Consider the following 16,500-nt stretch of genomic DNA (forward strand, 5'->3'; position numbering starts at 1 on the left):
TTAATTAATTATTAATCAACAAGTGACTAAATTATGTAATACTATATCTCACCTGCCCAGGCTCAGGTAATTATGCAATACTATATCTTGCCACATAGAAGGCAATAAATAAATCTTGTTACTCATCTATGAATTCTCAGCACTTATGTCTGGTTTAGTTGCATATTTTCCAAAAATTTTACACATCAGCTTCTGATTTTATCACAATCTGCTTGACAGCCAATTTGTTCAGTGTGATAGTGACTGTATGCTCTCTCTGTTATTCAGGTTTTACTTACATTTTCTCTCAGAAGGATATTACACATGGCAACGTCTGAACCTGTGGCTTGGGTTGTTATACTCTCCACAGAAGGCACAGTGAAGAGAAAAGACTCAGAAGCTGCTACATCTGGGAATTATGACATGAGGAATTCTGTCCAGACTGCAGAAACTGAGCAAGTGTTGATTATAACACAGAAATATTCTCCTTAAAAATGGGCTGCTTTAAGTCAGTAATTGGCCAAGAAATTCTAACCCATGTTTAGTTCATATAGAAATTTCATATTATGTCTGTAATAAGATAAGGACACATCTGTTTCTCTTTAAGTCACCAAACAGTATCACCAAACAGTATACTGTTTTTCTCTGTGAATTTCTGAATGATGTCCTGAATTGATATGTTTTATGGCATAAGATAGGTTGCAAACCTCTTATAAAAAATCATCTCTCTTTCTCTCTCTCTCTCTCTCTCTCTCTCTCTCTCTCTCTCTCTCTCTCCTCTCTTCTCTCTGTCCCCCTTTGCATTTTAGCACATTCATTAATATGGGATAATTGGGACAGATTAGTCAAAAAATGCTTTCATCTTTGTTTCTTGCCAACATTGCATTTTAAAATAATTAAAACCCCAGATTGTTTCTGGTTTTCACCTAAGTTTACTGGCACCCAGCAAAGCAGCCTACACTTTGATTTTAATCATGGCCAGACAGTATAAGGCCCTTGTCTCAGAGGCAGCGTGAGCAGCAAGTAGACACCCCGCTGGGTAATTTCAAAGCAATGTACTTCCTGCTGCTAGTCCTACAGTATGATTTCTGTTCTGCCAAGGGCACCAGCACAAGGCAACTTCCAATTTGCACCTCACACATAAATTCACCTTGTGCCAATAGGTTTAGAAGAAAACCACAAGCTACCTAACCCAGCCATCAGGGGTCTGTTAACAGACCTTTAACTATGATCTATTGTGCAGCGGGCCTAAAAGACGCACACTGAGTCCCACTTTGTAAAGCCTGCACTTTCCTGACACCGTTTTTTCCTTGAGATAATTATAAGTGTTTATTTTTGGCTTTTAACAACTTTAATCACATTATTTAGCATGTTTCTGTTTTGTCGTCAACTTAAATGAATACACAGTTCTCCCAGGAATTTCGAAGAAACTGATACATGAGGTGATTTCCCTGATAAACGGATACACCGTATGAGATAGAGGTGGTGAATTATATTAAAACTCCATAAATGTGAAAATGTTTTTCTCGATAAGCAAGTAAGAAAATTATCCCGTGCAGCAGAGAATTCCCAAATAAATGAGGTGTGAACTTCCTAATTAAAGTAACATGGCTCGCCCTCAGCTTCCAGCCACTGTTTTCAGTGGCTTAGTGATATTCACTTCAGAGTGAATCCAGCTGATGGCAGTGCCATGAGCCCTCCATGGCACTGCCAACAGGAAGGCTATGTGGAATACAGAGAAGTACTTCTCTGGGTTATCTAGAATACGTTTAAAAATAACCTTAGCTGATCACAAAGGTCCTATGTGACTGTGAACTTTGAGCAACTGTTGAAATGTCATGCTGGGCCAATTGCGTCTGATGGTCCAGTAACAGAAGGACTATATTATAACAGAAGGAATGAATTCTAAAAATACACTCACCAGTAACAACCGAATCTATAAAGCTGAAAAAAAACATAGTTCCTCTTATTCCTAAATCCCTTCAGTCACCTGAAGAATAATACTAGATTAATCAATAAGTATATTTAATGTATAATAAAATGCACATGTCATTTGGTTTTTAATATGTTCTCTGAAGTTTCTATTTGGGTTGCTTATTAAGAATTTATTAACCATTGAATGTGTGGTTGGCATTGCTGGAGTTGACTTGCTCAGTGATAGGAGCTTTAGAGGCCCCAAATCAAGTGTCAAAAGAGATAGAGATAGCCATCTTCTCTCTGTATCTTCTTTCTGGGCCTGTGTGTATGTGTGTGTGTGTGTGTGTGTGTGTGTGTGTGTGTGTGTGTGTAGTTAAATTCACCTAAATAACTTTGTTTAAGCATGATAGCCTCTTGAACTCTCTACCTCGAAACAAAGTTAAGATTTGAACATATGAATTTAGAAAAGGCTTAATTTTCTCTTTGAGCAACACTGATTCTTTTTATATAATCTAAATTTTCAAAGCAAGCATCATTAGATTTTCCTATAGTTTAAATATGGAATGTTCCACCAAAGGACTGTGCATTAAAGGGTTGGAGGATCCTTTGGACCTTCGGGAGGGGAGGACTTAGGAAGGATCATTGAATCAGTGGGGGCATGTCCTGGGTGATGATTGTGGATCCTAGTCTGTTTCTCTTTCTGTTTGCTTTGTACTCTGCAGTGGAAGTGATCTGTTCTGCAGTACATTCTTGTCCTGATATGATACACTCTCCAGGCCTCCAAAATGATAGGGTCATTAATCTTAAACCAGAACCTCCAGACCCATGAGCAAAATTCTATTTATTAGTTAGTTATCACCAGTATTTTTCACAACTTTTCATGAAACATGGAAATATAATATAAAATTTAGCAGTAAATATAATGGGTAAACTCACAAGATGATTATTAAAAGAGGATCACTGGAGGTCCACATTTGAAGGGGGTTATATAATTCTGTTGCCAGTGATTATGGTCTAGCTTGAGAAGGCATACCTTAGATGTAAAGCATAGAGTTGCATCAAAGTTCGAATTTTTTTTTATTATTAAATGTAGCTATGGAAGAATTTAAAAAGTTTGAAGAGCAATTAAAAAAAAGAAAATATGAAATTTGCAAGGAAATTGTGAGAACCAGAAAAGATCATCCTGACTGAGGTATCTCAGAAGCAGAAAGACACACATGGTATATACTCACTTAGAAGTGGATAGTAGACATATAATATAGGATAAACATACTAAAATCTGTACACTTAAAGAAGCTAAACAAGAAGGAGGACCCAGGGTAAGATGATCAATCCTCATTCAGAAAGGCAAATGGGATAGACATCGGAAGAGGGAGAAAACAGGGAACAGGACAAGAGCCTAACAGAGAGGACCTCTGAAAGACTCTACCCAGCAGGGTATTGAAGCAGATGCTGAGACTCATAGCCAAACTTTGGTCAGAGTGCAGAGAATCTTATGAAAGAGTGGGGAGACAGTAAGACCTGGAGGGGACAGGAGCTCCACAAGGAGAGCAACAGAACCAAACTTCTGGGCATAAGGTTTTTTTTCTGAGACTGATAATCCAACCAAGGACCATTCATGGAGATAACCTAGAACCCCTGCACAGATGTAGCTCATGGCAGCTCAGTGTCCAAGAGGGTTCCCTAGTAAGGGGAACAGGAACAGTCTCTGACATGAATTCAGTGGTTGGCTCTTTGATCACCTCCCCCTGAGGAGGGGGGCAGTCTTACCAGGCCACAGAGGAAGACAATGAAGATAGTCCTGATGAGAGCTGATAGGCTAGGGTCAGATGGAAAGGGAGGAGGACCTTCCCTATCAATGGACTGAGGAAGGGGTATGGGAGGAGAAGAGGGAGGGAGGGAGGGCAGGATTGGGAGGGGTTGAGGGAGGGGGTTAGCTGGGATACAAGTGAATAATTGTAATTAATAAAAAATAAATAAATTAAAAAAATTAGAAACTGGAAGAGTACTAAAGATTTATAACCACACAAAATCATAGTCAATATCATGAGTTTTAAAAAAAAAAGTAAAAAATCAAACCAATAAGGTACGATTCAGAAGTGCCTAGAATGTTGAAACATATAATTGTCCCCTACCTAAGCCTTCACTCCTAATCTGGGATTTAGTGACAATAACAAAGTAGCCATGCTGATTTTCAATTATTCATGTATTCAATCCCTGAAAATTTGGAGTAGTGTAATGCATTCATAATATCAAATTACAGAAGCTTCTGAAGAAATGCTGCAAAATTCACACTAGAGATTTTTTCTTCCACATGAATCATTATCTTTATTTCAGTAAGACATTTCTCACTTGAATCTAATCAAGTCTCTTAAAAATTTCAACATAAAACATAAAGTTGAAGAAGTATTAAACATTTTGCTTTCTATGATAAGCATTTTCTTTATTATATTTAAATTGGTTTGCATTTCTTGGAAGAATCATTAGCATGCTGAGAGCCCAGTCATGAAATCAAAAACAGCCATGGTGCTGTTTACTAGATGTTAATGCTACAAACATAAAATTTTCTTGATTCACACTTGGAAGGATAGAACATTGTCAGAAATTCAGAATAAGCTGATCAGGTAATTATTTTGGAAAAGAATACAACAAAAATATTATTTTTATGCACATTGTAAAGATTTAATACAATGTCTCTCATTCAAAAATTACTGAAACAAAGTTGATTCTCAAACATTATCTATTCATTCAAGAATCTGTCAACACAACTTAGAAAGACAGAAAGCAAACACAGCTAAAATCAAAAATTCCAATCAAATATTAAAAATAATTTAAGTTATTTTAAATTTAAAATAAATTAATGTATAATATATAAATTTGTAAATGATTCAATGCCAATAAGAAGTTGCTTTTGTCGAACTTTTTATTTAAGCCATGCTGAAAAAAAAATTTGTTACACTAGAGTTTTAGATACCTGTTATTTTATCTCCTGGACAAATTCTGAGCAGGACTCTGTTGTTACAAAGATTTTTGAAAATAGTGAATTAAAAATTACAGAGTCCACAATGTATTTTGGAGTATATAGATATAAAACAAATACAGCATTCTTTCAGGAAATTCAAAATTCAAAAACAGAGTTAATCCAGGAGTGTCAGGAATAAAATTTGTGGGCTAAGGAAATAGCTCAGTGGTTAAGAGCACTGATTACTCTTCCAGAGGACTCAGGTCTCAGCACCCACATAGGGGGTCACAACCATCTGTAATACCAGTACTAGCAGATTTGACACTCTCTTCTGGTCACTATGGACCCTAGGCATGAACGTGGTACACAGACATATATGCAGACAAGATAACATACACATAAACTAAACAGATTAAAGAACAAAGTTGATTATATGCTAAGATATGAAAGCTAAAATACAAAATGAGTAAGTTGGGGAGGTAGTGAGGATATGGCACATCAGACACACGACAAATTAGCAACTTGTTGGCCAGGGAGATAGTTCAGTAAGTAACATACATGCAATGCAAATGGACCAAGGTTCAGCGCACAGAACCTACATAAAGGGTTGATTCCTGGAGTTCACTAGCCAGCTAGCCTAACTGAAATGGCAAGCTCTGAACCAATGAGAGATCCTGTCTCCAAAGACAAAGTGGGGAGCTCCTACAGAACAAAAGCCAGGGTTTTCCTCTGGCCTCCACACACATAAGCCCTTGCCTATATAATCACTTACACACACACACACACACACACACACACACACACACACACAGTACCCACTTAAAGAATTTGAAGTGCTGTTGGTGTTCTATTCAGGAAGTTGTCTCCTATTCCAATGAGTTCTAGGGTCTTCCCCACTTTTTCTTCTAACCGATTTAATGTGTCTGGTTTTATGTTGTGGTCTTTATTGTTGCTCTTACAGGCTCTAAGAGCAACAATCAATAAATGGGACCTCATGAAACTAAAAAGCTTCTGTAAAGCAAAGGACACTGTCATCAAGACAAAGCGACCACCTACAGATTGGGAAAGAATCTTCACCAATCCTTTTTATGACAGAGGACTCATATCCAGTATATATAAAGAACTAAAGAAGCTAAAAAGCAGCAAACCAAGTAATCCAATTAAAAAATGGGGAACAGAGCTAAACAGAGAATTCTCTGTAGAGGAATATAGAATGGCAGAGAAACACTTAAAGAAATGTTCAACATCATTAGCCATCAGGGAAATGCAAATCAAAATGACATTGAGATTTCACCTTACACCCATCAGAATGGCCAAGATGAAAAACACATCTCGAGTGTCATCTCGAGTGACAACACATGCTGGAGAGGCTGTGGAGAAAGGGGAACCCACCTCCATTGCTGGTGGGAATGTAAACTTGTACAACCACTCTGGAAATCAATCTGGCGCTTTCTCAGACAACTAGGAATAGCTCTCCTTCAAGATCCAGTCATACCACCCCTAGGCATATATCCAAAAGAGGCTCAAGTACACAATAAGGACATTTGCTCAACCATGTTTGTAGCAGCTTTATTTGTAATAGCCAGAAGCTGGAAACAGCCCAGATGCCCCTCAACTGAAGAATAGATGCACAAATTGTGGTACATCTTCACAATGGAATATTACTCAGCAATGAAAAATAAGGAAATCATGAAATTTGCAGGTAAATGGTGGGATCTGGAAAGGATCATCCTGAGTGAGCTGTTCCAGAAGCAGAAAGACACACACAGTATATACTCACTCATATAGACATGTAATATAGGATACACCTACTAAAATCCGTACACCTAAGGAAACTAATCAAGAGAGAGGACCCTGACTAAAATGCTCAATCCCCATCCTGAAAGGCAAAGAGGAAGGACATCAGAAGAAGAAGAAAACAGGAAACAACCTAGGAACCTGCCACAGAGGGTCTCTGAAAGGTTCTGCCCTGCAGACTATCAAAGCAGAGGCTGAGACTTATGGCCGACTGTTAGGCAGTGTGCACAGAATCTTATGAAAGAAGTGGGAAATAGTAAGATCTGGAGAGGACAGGAACTCCAGAAGGAGAGCAACAGAACCAGAAAATTTGAACACAGGGGTCTTCCCAGAGACTCATACTCCAACCAAGTACCATGCATGGAGATAACCTAGAACCCCTGCACAGATGTAGCCCATGGCAGTTCAGTTTCCAAGTGGGTTACATAGTAATGGGAAGAGGGACTGCCTCTGACATATTCTGACTGGCCTGCTCTTTGATCACCTCCCCCTGAGGGGGGAGCAGCCTTACAGGCCACAGAAGATGACAATGCAGCCACTTCTGATGAGAACTGATAGTCTAAGATCAGAAAGAAGGAGAGGAAGACCTCCCCTATCAGTGGACTTGGGGAGGGGCATGCATGCAGAAAGGGGAGAAAGGGTGAGTTTGGGAGGGGAGGAGGGAGGGGCTTATGAGGGGTACAAAATGAATAAAGTGTAATTAATAATAATAATAAATATTTAAAAAAAAGACTAAGATCAGAAGGAAGGAGAGGAGGACCTCCCCTATCAGTGGACTTGGGGAGGGGCATGAGTGAAGAAGGGGAAGGAAGGGTGGGCTTGGGAGGGGAGGAGGGAGGAGTTTATGGGGGGGATACAAAGTGAATAAAGTGTAATTAATAAATAAATAAAACCAAAAGAAAATTTGAAGTGTGTTTGCTATATGCTTTGTCCTGCTGGCTCCTCAAATGAAATATTAAACAAGATTGACTTTCTTACTTTTCATTCTATTAATCTTTGCAAGATCCCCCAAGGCAAGTTGTAATTATCGTTTTATACATGAAGTTACATAAACATTGAAAAGATTAAGGGTTTTTATGCTAAGCCACAAGAGCTGAGTCTAAGCTTGGGTGTCCCCATATCTGAATTGAAATAGCATACTGAAAATTGTTCCCATTCCAGTGCTCATCCTAGTAGCCAAGTAACTGTGGTTGAAATAATTTAATATTTTCCTTTAAGTCTGACAATAAGTTCAAAGTAAAATAAAGTAGCTAGTAAAAAACAGATTTTTACAGGATGATTAAAACAATGCTTTCTGCATGTTTTAATTTTTTTCTACCTTTCTTAACTCCTTTCCCTTAGGTGTGTGTGTGTGTGTATATATATATGGTATATATAAGGTATATATATCCCTTAGGTGTATATATACATATATATATATGTGTGTGTGTGTGTGTGTATATATATATATATGTGTGTGTGTGTGTGTGTGCGTGTGTGTGTGTGTGTGCGTGTGTGTATATACGTGTGTGTATGTGTGTATACATGTGTGTGTTTGTATGTGTGTGTATACATGTGTGTGTGTTTGTGTGTGTGTGTGTGTATATATACGTGTGTGTATGTGTGTATACGTGTGTGTGTGTGTGTGTGTGTGTGTGTACGTTTCCTCTTAGACCATCCAGCAATTTAAATACTGGAACACTAAATGCTAGGCTCAATATAACTTCCTGGTTAATGTCATGCCTTCCACATACTGTAAGAGTCATAACATGCTTTGCTATTTCAAAGTCAAGACATGTGTTGGGGAACCAGCCCTGGAGGAGTCATCATTTTTCTGTATTCCCCCTTTATCTGTGTGAGTTCTCTTTGCATTACTAATGTGTATATAAGAGGTTTCAAAAGAAAACAAGAACTGGAGCACATTTCATCTGATATGATTGCCAACTCCACTGGAGGGTCCAGATAATTCTCAGGCTTCCGATATAAAAATAGGTAGTGACGTTATTATACATTTTAGTGATTTCTAAAATTTATTCAATAATTCACTTTTGTTAGGTGAATCAGTCAGTGGAGATTCTTGTCTTTGCTTGCAAAACATTTGGCAGTATTTGACGGTATTTGGCTCTAGATGTAAGAGCCATCAATATACTCTGGATAGCTCTATGGGGATCATCAAGCCCAACTTATCTTATATGTTTGAATTAAATTCTGATTTAGGTGCCTATTAACAAGTTTCCTTTACAAAGTTCAACTCATTTTCTTTTCACATTTTAAATATCTAAATATTTCATTGGCAACTGTAATGAAAATAGTTAATGAAGAGACCTTCACCTGACCTAGTTTACTTTTCTTTTAGAAAAAAACAAACAAAAAACATGCATCCATGACACTGTTCATCTAACTATGGAAGCGTTCCCGGGACTGTGAAAGGAAGGCATGAACTTCACTTCCTGAGGGTAAAGCCCAGCAGTGGCCTTTCAACACAACGTGAGCCTAGCACGAAAGTCAGCCTTGCGCTTTTCCTTTCTCTCTAGTTCTCTTTGGTATCGCACAATTACAAAGGGCAGTGATCCTAACCGCATGCCATGTGTTCTCCTTGCCTGTGCAGAGTGATGACTATGGCTGAGGCTTTGATTCTGCAAATGTTCAAGTGGATGTAACCGTTCAGGTTTGGGAGAATCTGTAAGATAAAAATCTATTCAAATAAAATGTAAACTGGTATGAACTGTTCCCTCTGAAATTGCTAGTTACCATTTAGGGGAGTCTAAATGTATTTAGTTAACAAGTTTGTTGTTCTGTTGGAGGAGACAGTGGAATTTTTTTCCCTCCATATTTGAAACACTCCTCACTATTACAAACGTTTTGACTAAAGTGCAGGTTCTGACAGACAGTTGTAAAGCCAGCTCAGGAAACCATGCCAGATGAAAGACTAGACCTGAGAATTTCAGATAAGGTTAATGCAAGCATTCATTCAACAGTATGCTAGACTGTAAGATCCTTCAGTATCAACACCACATTTTTGCTATAAAATTATACATGAAGTGCATTAAGTACCTCCTACAAATGCCCTGGATGTCACATTAAACAGATGACAACCAATGATTAGAATATTATTAAATGAAAAAAGAAAACATACCTTTTTATAAATGTTTCTGTCATTTTCTTTGCAATCATCTCCTCATTCATCATCAAAGCACCACCTAGAATGGCATATTAAAGCTTGCTACAGGCCATTTTCTTTGCTGAATTAATTGTGAGGTTCATATATGACCATATGGCCACCCCATGTTCTATTGAAGTGGTTTGCCTATAAAATAGGGAGGGAAAAAACATATTTCTATCCCCTAGGGGGGAAATAAAAAAAAAAAACTCAAAAAGTACAAAGGACTCTCTCCTACTGGTGTGTGAGTTATGCCAGTCTACAGATATGACCCAAGATAAGCCCACAGGAAGAAGTGGGTAGCTCCAAGTCTCCAGCCATACTGTAGGCGTTTGTTACAATCTTTAAGGATAACTAGTGGACATTGCACAGCAAAGACACTATGTGACACTTGTGTTTGTTTGTTTGTTTGTTTTTCTATAATTAAGTGAAAAATCAATAGAAACCTACCCAATGAGAGTTCTTTTTTAATTTAAATTTATTTTTAATAATTTATTCACTTTACATCCTGATTGTAGTCACCTCCCTCATCTCCTCCTGGGCCCACCCCCTCCCTCTTCTCTCTTATTTCCTTCCCCTATTTCTCAGAAAGCAGGAGCCCTCCTCTCCTACCATCTGGCCACAGCCTATCAAGTCTCATTAGGACTGCTTGCATGCTCTTCTTCTGTGGCCTGAGAATGTCCCCTCCCCACTAGGGGGGTCAAAGAGTGGCCAACAGATGAGAGTTCTTGTTTGAAGAATAAAATGATAAGCCAAAGCCAGACTTACAGCCCACTGACTATTGTAAAGATAAACACTCAAACCAGCCAGGGCTGCCTTTGGCATTCCTCTGTCATGTCTCATGTTTTCTCTGTGGGACTCCATAGAGAAGCTCTAAGATAGAAGCTCCCTTCACGTGGAAGGGAGGGAGCATGATGCAAGGTTCTTTGAGAGAAAGGTGTATACAGATGCACACAGATGCACACCCCACCCACTGTTCCCTTCTGTCACTCTATTCCTGCATTGCATAAGCAGCATGTTATTTATCTATGAAGCCAACTATCACAGTCCTTGACATATGCTAAGTGAAAACATAATTTTACAAATGAATGGATGGATGGATGGATGGATGGATGGATGGATGGATGAACAATAAATGACATCAATATACCGACCATAGAATCAAATGGTAAAAAAAATGTACGAATAGCAGATTAAAATTTGTATCTATTAAAATAAAACTTTCATTGGTTTTTACTGGTCTCTTGCTATATCACTATATTTATGAGAAATTAAACTCCTGTGAAACATCAGTATGTCTGGATCCAATTCTCTTCTCATATGACTGATACATTTTTTCATCTTTATAAATTATGAATTAGGGTTGACAGAATAATATAGTTTGGATATGCGTAGAACATCCCTAAATTCCCCTTAAATAAAATACTAATAAATGTGTTCTTTTATGGTTAATAACAATCAATAACATAACTTAGCTGTATGTTTGACTGCATTTACTTTCCTGTTGATTTTCCTCCTATTATAAAGAAATTTAAAATTCTAAATATTTTAAATTTTAAACTCTAGGTTTTAAAAAAAATCACACCCCCAAATGCCTTTCTAACCTTATGATCATAACTTGATGAACAAATGCATCAAACCCAGACATGGTTAAACAAACCAAATGTTTGTAACATGGTTTAATGGCTGTTCGTGTATAATGTTGTTTTAATGATTTTGTTTTTCCACCAGAATAGAATCGGCATTTGAGAGCCTTGCCGAAAGGGCACACTGACCTCCTCTAATCTCTAATGAATCTGTGATTAGCCTAATAAGGATCGGGTGTCTGGTATTTGATGATGGAGTACTATAATTTTAAGTACTAACCATGCGAACATTCATGGTAAATAGGCAAAAGAGAATGGGCAATTAAAACTCAATAATGCACAGATAAAAGGCAGGTAAACCTGCCCAGATATAGCCCATCGCAGCTCAGTCTCCAAGGGGGTTCCCTAGTTAGGGGAACAGGGACTGTCTCAGACATGAACTCAATGGCAGGCTCTTTGACCCCCCTCCCCAGGAGGAGCATCCTTGCTAGGCCACAGAAGAGGACATTGTAGCCAGCCCTGAAGAGACCTGATAAGCTACGATCAAATGGAAGGGGAGGAGGACCTCCTCCATCATTGGACTTAGGGAGGGGCAGGAAAGAGATGGGGGGGTGAGATTGGAGGGATGGAGGGAGGGGCTGCAGCTGGGATACAAAGTAAATAAACTGTAATTAATATTAAATAAATAAGGCAGGTAAAATGACTTAAGACAGCCATAAGTTTACCAGTTTGAATTTAGTTAAGATTAGAAGGTCTTTATAACATGGGTTCTCAAACAAAGATCCATGACTATTCTCAGAACCTCTCAATGAAAGAGATAACCTAGAACCTTTGCTCGGGTGAAGCCCATGGTAGCTCAGTAACCAATTGGTTTCTCATAGTAAGGGGAACAGGAACTATTTCTGACAGGAACTCAATGGCAGGCTCTTTGACCTCCCCACCCCCAAAAGGGAGGAGCAGTCCTGCTAGGCCACAGAGAAAGACTCTGTAGATACCTGATAAACAGGGTCAGATGAAAGGGAGGAGGTCCTCCACAATCACTGGACTTGGAAAGGGGCAGGGAGGAGATGAGGGAGGGAGGGTGGGATTGGGAGGGAATAAGGGAGTGGGATACACCTGGGATACAGAGTTAATAAAATGTAACTAATAATAAAAAAAATTAAATTAAAAAAAGAAAAAGATATGTGGAAAAAACATACACAGGAAGTTGAAAGTTCTACCATTTATTTTTCATCAGCTCTTCAGCACAACACCAATATTTATTGACAAAATGAATACTTATATCTCTTATAACAGAATAGTAAAAACATATCAGAGCATAGATAATAGAGAAATTACACATTATCATTTATAAATATAGAAGTATGTATTAAATGCATACCAATATTTATGTTATCTTTCTGTATCAGACTGGAGAGATGGCTCAGCAGTTAAGAGTGCTAATTATTCTTCCAGAGGATGCAGGTTTGATTCCCAGAATTCTCACTAGAAGACTCTCAACTACCTGTAACTCCAGCTCCAAGAGTCTGACCTGTCTAACCTCTGCAGGCACCTGCACTCATGTGCACAGATCCACACAGAGACACAGTTAAACGGTATTAAAAATAATTAAAAAATTAAAGAATGTTATTAGAACTCTTAATAAAAGAATTTCTATACTACCATCAATTGACAAAATATTTATGTTCTAGTTAGAGAAATACAAAATTATGAAATTACAAGCTAATTAAAGTGCAGCCAAGCATGGCAGTGTATAACTCTAGTACCAGCTACTTGGGAGACTAAGACTGAAGGATCAATTGAACCTGGATAACCTCAAAGTACAAAACAGAAAATAAGGGATGATATCTTAGAAGGGACACTAAATTACTGAAGGAGACATCAGAAAAAAGGTCATGGAAGTTCCCAAAGAAATAAAAACTAAACTAGTTCAATAAAGTGAATAGTATGATCCAATAAAATGTGGGAGGGGTAGGAAGCACCTAGGATTCAAAGGGAATAAAGTTAAGAAAGTTATTCCAGAAAACAGCCAGTATCTGTGAAGGCCTCAAGGACAGGGAAAGGCAAGCCATTGAGAAACAGGAAGAAGTCTGTCACAGGTAGAGCATAAAGTTAATAGATCACAAGAACAGACCTGAGATGAAATGGGTCCAAACATAAAGGGACAGATTGCAGGGGTGGAGGACAGGAGCATGGAGGAGTTGGGGATCTAAACAGTGACTCATGGTGAGATGCTTTGAAGACAGGGACAAACAGAACACAGAAAACCTGATGGATCTGAGAGACTGTACACAGTGAGACAAGCTACACATGATGTCCCAATTGGTTCAATGAATGATGAGGAAACTAGAAGATGCTTCATATTTTCACTGGAGCAGCTAGTGACACAATGCCATTACCTTACATTGAGACAAGGGAGACAGAGCTGGAGAGGGAAGAGGAAAGAGAAATAAAAACAGTGGGAAGAAGATCCAGTGTGTTTGCTTCCTACGGGAAGGTTTGGCTTCCAGGCACTAGTGAAATATTTAACTATAGATGAATACACAAAGTTCTGGTGCTCATAACTGAGACCTAGATTCCTCATTAATCACTGAAGAGCAAGGGTTCTAAGCTTGATGCTAATGAGGGGTTTCTTTTCATTTAGTTCCTTAGGAAAAAAAACATTAGATTGAAGTTTCGTTATTTTTCTTGAAGAACACTTAATGTACCTTACAGTGCTTCGTTGGCATTCAACTGAAAGAATGCTCTAATTTTCATTGACATTTCATCTTTGACCTGTGGGATACTTTTAGAAATGTTTTATTTCAAAGTATTCAAATATTTTTCAGACTCTTTCTAAAACTGGTTTCTGTTCAACTCTTACGATGATTATATGGTTTGTACAATTTGTCTTTTCAATTTTAGGGGGATGCTTAGACCCAGCAACACCCTTGAAAAGACTTTGGATTCTGATTTCATCGGGTGAGAGTTGATAAGAATAAATAAACTAGACCTTAGTCCTTGCTGGTTTTTTACTCTGCTTGTATATCCACTATACAGACATGTTCAACTCTAATTGTCTCATTTGTCTTTTTATGCTTTCAGTTCTGCCAATTTCTGTTGATGATATCTTTTCTGTAAAATTAATTTTTAATATGTTTTATTAACAGTGCATGCCTTATACTATTCTTTCAATCTCAGCTGCTTTTTTTAATGATAAGATCATCTATATTCTATTGTTCTATTCTATTTTATTCCATTGTTCATGGCCTTAAAAATTTAATTTAACACGTTTCATATGGCAATGTGAAGTGACACACTTCCCTCTTTCTCTCTGTCCCTTCCTTCTATTTTATTTTTTAATTATCATATAAAGTAATACATTTCATTATAGTATTTTCATATACAATTTGCATTTGTCTGCTCCCTTCTCCCATCTTCCTTTCACCCTCCCCTACCCATATCCTTCTTTCTCCCCCAAGTAATCGACTCTGCCTTCATGTCACAATACCCTATTGCTCTCCTTTGTTCCCTCCCCCTCTTAAGGCCTCTTTTCCTCTCTCATGATCCCCTCTCTAGCTTCATGATCTATACACAAACCCATTCGCACAATCACATGCATATATAAAATGTTAAATCTTGGGTCAACATATGAGAGAAAACATGTAATACTTGTCTTTCTGAATCTTGGTTATCTCACTCAATATAACAGTTTCCAGATCCATCCCATTTCAAGATTTCATTTTTCTTTCTGGCCATATAAAGTTCCACAGTGTCTGTGTCCCACATTTTCCTTATCCACCTTGTACATCTAGGCTGGATCTAGTTCACTTCCTTGTTGATATGAATAGCCAGATTTTCTTAAATATGTCTCAAAATCCTATTGTTAGGAGTGCACATGTATTCTAGGTTAGCCTAGAAGAGGGCCTCAGCTGCTCATGTGCCTGGATCAAAGCTTGTGCCATCATTCCCATTGTCTGCCTCTCTGTCTATCTGTCTGTCTGGATGTTAGAGATTAAACCTAGGGCTTTATGCATGCTAAGCACATGCTCTACCACGAAGTTCTATGGCTACTGCCTGATCTTTTTCTGTTTTTTTTTTTTCCTCTGGTTGATTATCTGTTTAGTATTCCTCTTTAGACTACTCTGTTAACTTAGGTGTTTTCTTTTTTTATAATTAGTCTTTATTTTCTTTTTTTTCCCTGTGTGCATATATAAATTTCTGAGTAGCACTGCTGTTGATCTGCCCAATATCTTTTTTATTTATTTTTATTTTTTATTAATTTTTTAATTTTTTATTTAACTTTTATTAATTACACTTTATTCATTTTGTATCCCCCCTAAGCCCCTCCCGTTATTTTCAAAACACATATCAATTAATCAATCTACCTTCAAATAATCTTATACCACTTAAAGTGGGATCACACTTAAACAGAGGTATTCAGTTCTCTGTTCTACCTATTACGTTATCATATTCTTCATTTTAATGCTTCACATGTTGCAAAATCTACAATCTATTACTGTTTGTGTTTCAATTATCATAATTAAAAATACATTTTGATAATAAAAAGTCACTTGTGTTTGCCTTTCTGTTTACAGATTCCAATGCTCTTTAATGCTCTGAATAGATATAAATTTTCATTTCATAGCATTTGTCTTGAAAATGAAACAGTTTTAACATTTCTAATAATAACAAGCATTGTGATGGATTTTCTTGGCTTTTATCCTTATCCTGCTTGGTTTTAATGATTATTTTCACCGAGTAGATTCTAGTTGAAAGGCTTTGCAAGGGTGGCAGTTGTTGCATTGAGTTTTCTGTTCAGTTTTGTTTTGTTTTTTGCTTCGTGACTTACACCATTTATGATAAGAAGTCAGCAGTGATCTTTATCTTTATTCCTTCCTATGTCATGTGTCTCTCCCATTCCTTGCCTGCTTTTATGATTTCTCATTTCCATGATTTTATCAACTGATCATCATGTTCCTTGGCATGATTCACTCTGTGTTTATCCTTGAGTTTATGGGTGCACAATTTTCATCACCTTTAGATGAGGTTTAAGCACCACTCCTCAGCTAAACTGTATTTTAAACACTCAGCATAACTCGTCCTAGAACCTTCAGTTCTTTTTAATGGTTAACTTCTTT

Source organism: Meriones unguiculatus, chromosome 4, assembly GCF_030254825.1.
Source record: "Meriones unguiculatus strain TT.TT164.6M chromosome 4, Bangor_MerUng_6.1, whole genome shotgun sequence".
NCBI lineage: Eukaryota > Metazoa > Chordata > Mammalia > Rodentia > Muridae > Meriones > Meriones unguiculatus.